This window comes from Macaca fascicularis, chromosome 11, assembly GCF_037993035.2.
Source record: "Macaca fascicularis isolate 582-1 chromosome 11, T2T-MFA8v1.1".
In the NCBI taxonomy this organism is placed as follows: domain Eukaryota; kingdom Metazoa; phylum Chordata; class Mammalia; order Primates; family Cercopithecidae; genus Macaca; species Macaca fascicularis.
Window position 1 is genome coordinate 87,539,629 of NC_088385.1, and position 10,127 is coordinate 87,549,755.

Genomic DNA, 10,127 nt, shown 5'->3' on the forward strand with positions numbered 1-10,127 from the left:
CCAAGTTCAGAATCCTCTGGCCTGTTTAACTGAAAACCTTCCAGGTTAATAATTCCAGTCGCTGAAGAAGGGGCTTTAAAAAAAACCTCCCTTGTGCCGGTGCATGGTGGCTCACACCTGTAATCTCAGCACTTTGGGAGGCCAAGGTGGGCAGATCACTTGAGGTCAGGAGTTCGAGACCATTCTGGACAATATGGTCTCTACTAAAAATACAAACCCTGTCTCTACTAAACATGGTCTCTGCTAAAAGTAGAAACCCCATCTCTACTAAAAATACAAAAAATAGGCAGGTGTGGTAGCTCATGCCTGTAATCCCAGTTACTGGGGAGGCTGAGGCAAGAGAATCACTTTCTGAAGCCAGGAGATGAAGGTTGCAGTAAGCCGAGATAGCACCACTCTACTCCAGCCTGGGTGACAGAGTCAGACTCTGTTTCAAAAATAATAATAATTATAATTATTTTTTAAAAAGAAAAAATTGCAAACCTCCCTTGTAATGAAGACATGCAACTAACGTTCATTAAGAGGTCACATCATTCCGGACACACTCTCTGACTTAAGGGTCACAACAGCCTTATAAGTTAGGTTCCATAACTATTTTCCCCATTTTACAAAAGAGGTAAAGAAATTATAGAGAGGTTAAGTGATTTGTTAATGAAGTAGTAAAGCTGAGTTTAAACCCAGCATTCTGAGCCTAAAGTTCTGCACTAGACCTTTACTCTTTCACTAAAGTATTCAAGCCCTATAAAAATGCTGTCAGTGCTTGGAAGGGCAATTTTGAAAGCTGGTCACTATGTCACAATTATATATGTATATGTATATGTGTATGTATATATTTGGCACTCCAGGAGGATGAAGGTGGGTTTATAGAAGTGTGTAAGAGTTAAAAACTGGGGAACGGAGATTACTAACACGCCGATTTCAAAGATGAATTTTCTAACTTAAATCTACTGAAGACTCTATCCTCTGGGGAAGGCATGTTTAAATAAAACCAAGGAAGGTTTTTTTATAGCATGAAGTGATTCCTTTAATAAGTATATAACATGTTGGTCTTGTTCTTTAAGAATAATTTGTTTAAAATTGTCTATAATCAAGAATTTTATAAAACGATTGTATTGATTTTATAATTGATAGACTGGCGTTTACTTTAAAATGTGCCAGTGAGTAAAGTGAGTCTTTACTGGCATTTACACACTAAGTTAAACTGAAAACCAACTTGTTTTTTTCAGCTTGCTTTGCTGTGACTAAAGAGAACTTCTAAGGAAGCCTGTGTCCATAGATTGTCATAATAGCTCGCAACCTTTACTTTCTTTAGATGTGTCAAGTAACTCTAGGGAGTAGACAGTAAATTGGCACAGCTTTCCTTTAAGTAGGACTTGTTTGCCTTCAAAGAGGGGAGACATTGCCTCCTCCAAGTAATAGAGGAACGAGAAAACCTTTAAATATAGTCAGATGGAAAATGGCTGAAATGTTTTGTTTTAACATATGCCTTCTGGTATTTTTTATTTTCAAAATTTAAAAAAAAAATGTGTTTTTCATTTTATTTGTGGTAATTAACGCTCTTCATTTGTTTTCCTTTTGTGGTTTTTGACTTTTTCATTTGATTGAAGAGCCTTTCTTTCAAGGGATTTGTCTGCTCCCTGGTGGTCAGATAAAAAATTGCACCTTCAAGTGTTCAAACGGTTTTTTTTTTTCCCCAGACAACCTTAAAAAAAAAAATCTTTCAAATTGGCATTCCGAAGTGTGTTACCTCACATTTTATCAGCAGGTGGATCCTGCATTAAGTTAAATTATTGTTTCCTTAATCCAACTGAGACTCCAAATGTTCCTTTTACTATAACATGTATACAAAGAAATTTCAATATGCTTACTTTCTAGTGTACTCAGCTGTAGTCTGGAAGGTCAGTTGTTAGGGAAAAAGAAGGAGGAAAGCAAGATTAAAAATTATTCCTGGAAATGTGCGAGCAAATGTGCTGCAGTGGAAAGAACAAAGTTTTCTTCTTCCTCTTTGTTTTTTTCTCTTCACACACACACACAAACACCCTACAAGGAAAAAGATAAGTTTGCCTAGAAACCTACAAGGAAAAAGATAAGTTTGCCTAGAAACCTACTGCTTCAGTTTTCCTCTCTACTTTTCCCCTTCTGCCTTTTAATTAAGTCTCCAAGCCCATGAAAAATGTATGGACACCTGGCCTGGTGTGTATATCCCAGCACTTTGTGAGGCCTAGGCAGGATGATTGCCTGGTCCAGGAGTTCAAAACAAGCCTGGGCAATATAGTGAGACGCTGTTTCTACAAAGAAAAACTTTAAAATTAGCCAGGTGTGGTAGCCCGTGCCTATATACCCAGTTACTCAGGAGGCTGTAATTGTGTGGTGAAGGATGTATTAATTAATTTGTGGTAATTATTATACAATGTATGTGTATCTCAAATTATCATGTTGTATACATGAATATATACAATTTTCATTTGTCAGTTATACCTTTAAAAAGCTGAGGAGGAAAAGGTAAGGCATTTTAATGTAATCTGTCAAGACTGTTTTCCACTATGATTGGTTTTCCTTCAAACTCCCCCTTAGAATGGCCTTGGGCATTATGACTTTGGAACAAGGAGAAGTTGTGTTGAAGATATTTCCATTTTAATTGTAATTTAGAAAAACAGTTTGAAAAATTTCAATAAAATGATAGATAAATTATAGATTCTTGATGTAGATACATGTGAAAGATATTCTTTTGCCATTTTAAAATGTATTTACTAAAGAACCAAAACTCAAATTCAGATTAATGAAATATGAAAAGAAAAACCACAAGAATAAATGATAAAATCAATAGAAATTACTCTGATAAAAAGAAGTACGTTGTAACAACCACAATGAAATCAGATCATGTCCAAAAGAATAACTCATTAAGAGGAAAATATAAGTTTGAATGGGAGTAATGAGTAGGCTCTTGGATTGACAGACAATGCAATCAAAAGGAAGAGTTGCACATACACAAAGTGGAAAAAATGTAAATATCTTGCCAATTTAACAAGAAATACTGACTGAAGAAAACACACAAACTCGTAATACATCCCAACTACAGTGAGGACATCAATAACAAAGTGTTTAAAAAAATCATCATTTCCAAGAGAATTCACATTAAATTGATAATATTGTGCAAAATTGCCCTCAGAACCTATGACTCATATGAACAGAACTTAATATGCCAGGCACGGTGGCTCATACCTGTAATCCCAGCACTTTGGGATGCCAAGGCAGGCAGATCCTTTGAGCCCAGTAGTTCGAGACCAGCCTGGACAACATGGTGAAACTCTGTTTCTACAAAAAATACAAAAATTAGTGGGGCATTGTGGTGCATGCCTGTAGTCCCAGCTACTTGGGGTGAGGGCCTGAGGTGCGAGCAACGCTTGAGCTTGGGAGGTCAAGGCTGCACTGAGCTGTTATCATGCCACTGCACTCCAGCCGGGCAACAGAGCAGGACTCTGTCTCAAAAACAAACAAAAATCTTGGCAGAGAGTTTCCCAAATTAACCACAATCCTAAAAATTTAATTTGATACCCCAAACAATAAGTAATGAAATTATAATAAATTTTTCTAAACTACCAAATTAAAAAAAATTTTGATCAGTCTAGAGGAAAGACTGAATTATCTTTCTGTTCTCTCTACGGAAAATATTATAAAATCAATGTCATATCAAGAGGCAATTCAGAGTATACAGCAAAAATACACATGTTAGAAAAAAGTATTATGGCATTTTTAAGGTCGTTAATAAGTGCCATTGTGCAGTATTTCTGGATTTTTTTATTTGTCAACTTCTGAAAATTTCGAATTTCTTGTGATTTCTCTTCTCATTCTAAATAAATACATTTACATCTTCATAATTTTTCTTAAAAAACTTATTTTCTGCCTCTCTCCAAATAAGCTTCATGCCCCCAAAACCAAAATCTATTCCTATACACACCTCCACTGTAACTCTTAGCAATTGTGAGTCCCTTCTCAATACTTACAAAGCGTGGTCACAGATATACACATTCACACACACACTGTCAGTTGCGATTCAATCTCATCTAAGAATAAAGTCTGCGTAATGGCTTTGCATTTGATTAACTAAAAGGCCACTCTCTTAACATTCCATCTCCAGGGCGAATCAATGTCTGTATCTCTAATGTAAGAGACCTGCTTCCAGCTTTTAAACTTGCTACTCTTCAAGTCTTTACCACAACCATCCTGGAAAGGGGGAAAACAAAAAAACAAAAAAACAACAAAATCTAAACAACCTAATAGCCTCAGTTTCATCTAAGACCCCTCTTCTCAGTTTTCATTCAATTTACAGTGCTTTCTGGGCTGCACTGAAATGAGATGTTAGTATTTCTCAAGATGTAAGTATTGCTTGTTAAAAATAATAATAATTATAATAATAATAATCATCATCATCATCATCCAGGTGCTGTTAGTACCAGGGACACTGGACAAGAAAGATAAGCAAGCCACTGCTCTCTGATTTCTACATAGCAGGTTTGTATTTTGTGACAAAGGTAGCCTGTATTATTTTCTGTGCCCAGAAATTTCTAATGGGAATATGTATGATAATGACATCTTTCATACTGTGATGTTGAAACTATCTCCACGGAGTTGACAAGAATTGCATGTCGAGTTCTGGACAGAAATATACTTATAATTAAGCATTAATCAGGCTGCACTCTGGCCCACTTCCTTGTTGTTAAAAGTCATGTAACACTATATACTGGCCATTTGCATGCTCATTGTTCCATAGATAGAATTTCTGACATTAGGGTCACTGGCTGTTTAAGAATTGATTTGCATGCCCACTGTTCCCATAGGGAGGATGTCTGACATGAGGGTCATAGACTGTTTAAGAAATAATTTGCATCCCCATTGTTCCTACAGACAGGATCTCTGTCATTAGAGTCATAAGGCTTTTGTTTAAGACTTTTGTTAAATTTTGTAAAATTTCTCATTTCTTGTGATTTCTATTCTTATTCTAAATAATTTATATCTTTGCAATCTTTGCAGACTTTACTTCTGCTTCACTCAAGATTATTTTTCAGATCCCAAATTCCAGCAACCAGTTTGAAGACCCCCACAGAAGAATGAGATCAGCAGAATACACCTCATTCATCCCCCTATCCCATGACTTCACTGTGCACTCTGGCACCAATCAACAATCTCCACACTTCAGTTCACTCCAAAACCCTTAAAAATGTTATCCTCAAATTCTTCAGGGAGATGGATTTGAAGCTCCCTACCATCTCCTTGTTCAGTGACCCTGCAATTAAATCTCTTTCTCTGCTGTAATTCAGTGTCTTGGTGTATTGACCTGCTGTATGCATCAGGCAATGAGCCTATTACAGCTAGAGTAGTCTATCCAATATGAAATAGGAAATAAAATTCTGTTAATGCCATATTGAATATTATCCCGGCCTTAAAAGTATATTTGAAATGAGAATTGTAAATCCAAAAGCTTGTTTAAGTACAATAGGCAAATTTTATTGGAACCTATAAATATGACGGACCTCTATTTATTGGCCTGTCCAGTTTCTTTAGAAGGTTGGAAAAAGTAAACCTTTCCCTTAGAGTTTTGTATGCTCCTCTCGGTCCTGAATTAGGTATTTATCTAAATAGTATAGAATTCGTGTTTGTAATTCAGGAGGTAAAGAAGAGTATTAAGGGGACTTGGTTTAGTTTTAGACCTAGGAAATACTACTGCAAGCACTTCGATGTGCTAGATGTCCTGCAGTTGGTGGCTTGTGTTGATACTGGCAATGAACCATATTATTGACTAGTTTTTCTTTGTACAGGCAATGAGAAGGATTAGCATATTGGCTTAATCAATTTTTAATGAAGGAGATATATACTAATGACCAAATATTTGATACTGCTGTTGCAGAAGACCAAAATTTAAATTTTTGAAAGGACAGCATTGTTAGGAGAATTACTTTGAGAATTGGATTTTCTGTGTAATCCTTTGTTCCCATCTTCTAATTGTCCCCTGACTTTCTTCTTTAGTCTAGGATATGGATGAATAATTAAACGAAGAAATATTTCAGATTCTTGTGTGTATGGATTTTATACATAGCATTCAAGCACTGCTGATTTATCATGAATCGATTGTATTTTACTTGTGAGCTCAGTCTTTGATCATTTGCTCTTTTGGCTAACTAGCAAGATTAAGTGATTTGTCCTAAATCATGCTCTAAGAATTAAGACTTCATTAATAATGCACTAAGAATTATATACATGCTACAGAAAGCAATCTTAGAGATTCTGTATTTGTCAAGACTCCTGACTGCATGTGACTTAACATGAATCAGTTTATTGGCCCCCTAATGACTACACTGTGGGAATGGTAGAGTGGAGAGATATAGAGATTCTCTTTCTCCACATAAACCAAAGAAATGTAGAATTTAAGACTTTGTGTTTCTAACACTGTAGGAGAGAACCGTTCATTCAGAGCTCTTAATATTTTAGAAACTAGAGATTAATTTAGTAAAAATGACTAGGTCATCAATGTCCTATTTGTTTGAATTGTAAAAAGATGCCTCCAGGCAGAAGGATTGAAAAAAAAACAAACAAACGCTCTCTAGGCAGATGAATTACGAAAGACAAAAGGCATCTCTTTGGGTAAATAAACAATGAAAATTTAAAAAACAAAGCACTCTTTAACAGGCCGGGCGCGGTGGCTCAAGCCTGTAATCCCAGCACTTTGGGAGGCCGAGACGGGCGGATCATGAGGTCAGGAGATCGAGACCATCCTGGATAACCCAGTGAAACCCCGTCTCTACTAAAAAATACAAAAAAAAATTAGCCGGGCGAGGTGGCGGGCGCATGTAGTCCCAGCTACGCGGGAGGCTGAGGCAGGAGAATGGCATGAACCCGGGAGGCGGAGCTTGCAGTGAGCTGAGATCCGGCCACTGTACTCCAGCCTGGGCGACAGAGCCAGACTCCGTCTCAAAAAAAAAAAAAAAAAAAAAAACAAAACAAAAAAAAAACAATAAACAACCCAAGTCTAACAAACCAGCCTCCCGTTTACCCTCTTGGCTGGATTTGTGAAAAAAGTACGATCTGCAAAATCATACAATTGATTTTAGAGAGTTCATTGGATTTTTCTGATTCTTGAATAAAGTATTACACTGAACGCTTTTTTTGGTGTTGGAGGGTAGTATCTGCCAGGTTCACAATGAAGTCATTAATTTTATTATTACATCTCTCGCACCACCACTTCCCACCTTGGCAACTATAGTGTACCACGTGACCACAAATTCTTGGTCACCGTGGATTGGACACCGGACCTAAGTTGGGCCAATCAGAATTACTTCCAGGCAATTTGCGATTGTCACTGAAAGAAACTGTAATCCTCCTTAGAGGTGCCGCAGTGTGGGCAGCTTCCATGCACAACATGCAACATTTAAAAACCCAGTATAGGCAAAGAAAGAATGAAGCAGACAGAGGGAAGGGTGGAGAGGAGCTACATAGGGCGGAGATGACCCTCTGCTCTTCTGAAGGCCTTTGGGGTCTGATACATACTCCTGTGTCCCAGTTATAAATTCTTCTTTTCTTCTTTGCCTAGGTTAAAATGTTGCATTTATAATTCCCATTTCAGAAAGACTGAAAGCCAGAGTTTATTCTATTAGATTCCAAGATATCAAGGAAGAGGAAAAGGGAAGAGTCCCAGGCACTATTAAACCACAGCTACAGTCACTGCCATTTGAAACTTCCCACCAAACAACTTCACTATTCTGATTTACTTTCAACTCCCAGGGTGAGTTAGTATTAGGCGGAAGTACCTATCATCCATGATAATCCACCAGCCCTGGGGATTTAGAAGGGAAAGGATGGAGGTCTCTGTGCTTGAGGCTTGGCTGATAGCTGAGCAGGGCTCCAGCTCACCTTCATCTCACTCCTGTGGATACCTGCACTAGGGGCCTGAGCATTCTTGCAGATCTCTGCAGAGGAGGCTGCCCTTAGGTGTTATTAAGGTGTGAAAGCAGCAAGAAAGACAGAATTAAACTGCTTTTCTCTGATGTATCCTTTTACAGCCCAGTGTGTTTTGCCCTAGGCTAGCCTTTTCTTCTCCTTTCACCCTCCACATGCCAGTCCAAGACAGCCTTTCTTCTCACAGGAATTACTGTGTTATTATTTCTTAAATTTTTTTTTCTTTTCGATGGCTTTTCTAGAGGAAACCTAACAGTGTGGGTTTATCAACCATTTTGGCAAGACTCTGAAGTCTACTGAACAGATTTTTAAATAAAAATTATGAACAAAGAAAGTCTAGTAAATTTACTAATAGAAAAACTGACTATGCCTTGTAGGAATTTTTGTGTGTGTGTGACATTCCATTGTGTACCTGCCAGAGAAGAAAACAAGTGGGACCTGTTACTCAAGTTGTTCAATTTTAAAGCAGGTCCGTTGTTATGATTGGACTTTATTCACATACAAGCACTTGCACAAGGATGACATAAAGTGAGGATATAGTAGAGTGATTACATGTAATGGGTGTACTGAAGAGTCTCTACACCTTGGGGTATAAACAATGTTTTGGGGGTTTTTTTTGTTTGTTTTTCTCCCATCATTTTCAGCAGTGTTTTCTTGCATTTCTCCTTGCAAGCCTTTTAAACAATATCATCTACAATTTTCTGGTTGCTTATGATTATCAAAATTAAAACCAGTTCCATTTTTTAACACTGCAACATTTTTATATTTGATCTAAAGTTCTTCTTACCCCAAACATACTTAGTCCGTCCTGCTCAGTGTTGCCCATAGAATGTTTTTAGTCTATGAATGATTTGCTAGTGGTCAGAGGCAAATTAAGTATTTAGATATACTTATATTAATTTGACTTTTATGTAACATCCAATCCCATATAAGCACCTTCTTAAACTCCGATGCCCTATCACATGGACCCAGTGGTACTGCTGAAGCTCTCTTCCATACATCCTGATAATCACAGGAAATCGGGATGTAGTGGAGATTTTTTTCCCATCATCTTCCCAAGCACCACATTTCCTTCAAGCTCTGTTGGTACAGAACCTGCAGAAGTCTTCCCTAACTTAGTGTCTTGCTCATGGGTGCCCCCACACCTCGAAGGGCAGATCTCAAAGCTCTCTGAAAAGCCCTCATGACATTCAGCTACAGAAACAATAGCACCTTTGAAGAACTCAAGATTACTGCCGCTCAGCTTCATCTACCTGGGGAGTCAGTTTCCAGAGATGTTTCCTTATAGTCACCTCTTGTCCTGGTTTATTTTTGTTGCTATAAGTGAGTGAATACCTGCTACATCTGGTGAGGGCCTTATTGCTGATGGGGACTCCCTTTAGAGTCTCCGGGCCTTCAATGTAGGGCATCATATGGTGATGAGCATATGAGGGAGAAGCAAAGTGGCTTTGATAATAGACTCAACTACATGACAAACCATTAATCCATTGACCCACTCATTTATTAATTAATGAATGGATTAACCCATTTGCAAAAGCAGAGTCCACGACCCAATCATCTCTTAAAGGCCTTGCCTCTTAATACTGTTACATTAGGGATTAAGTTTCAACATGAGTTTTGGAGGAGACAAATATTCAAACCATAGCACCCCTACATTTTTAAAAATCACATAAATTTTTTTTCTTTTTTTTTCCGTAGTTTTATGAGGTACATGAGAAATTTGTTACGTGTAGCTAATGAATACCAATCAAGTCAGGGTATTCAGGGTGCCCATCACCTGAGTACAATACATTTTTGCTTAGTATGATCATTCTACTGTGCTATCACACATTGAATTTATTCCATCTTACCATATTTTTGTACCATTCAACCCACATCTCTTCATCCTACCCCCATCCCCCCAACCCTTCCTAGTCTCTGTTATCTATTTTTCTATTCTCTCCCTCCATGTGTTCAAATTATTTAGCTCCCACATATGAGTGAGAACATACAATTTTTGTGTTTGTGTGTCTGGCTTATTTTACTTAATATAATGTTCTTGAAGCTCATCCATGTTACCACATTTTTTATGGCTGAATAGTATTCCATTTCGTATATACATCACATTTTCTTTATCCATTTATTTGCTGATGGTTGATTCAATATCTTTGCTATTGTGAGTAGTGCTGCAATAAACA

The 10,127-nt window shown here is 37.5% G+C and overlaps 1 long non-coding RNA gene across 1 annotated transcript; it reads left to right on the forward strand.

The window, feature by feature from the left end:
• The first annotated feature begins 826 nt into the window (after positions 1 to 826).
• On the forward strand, positions 827 to 8,695 carry LOC107126833 (uncharacterized). Its single transcript, XR_001483756.3, has 3 exons — positions 827 to 869; positions 4,442 to 4,512; positions 7,586 to 8,695. It is a non-coding gene; the product is annotated as an uncharacterized lncRNA (long non-coding RNA).
• The last annotated feature ends 1,432 nt before the right edge of the window (positions 8,696 to 10,127 follow it).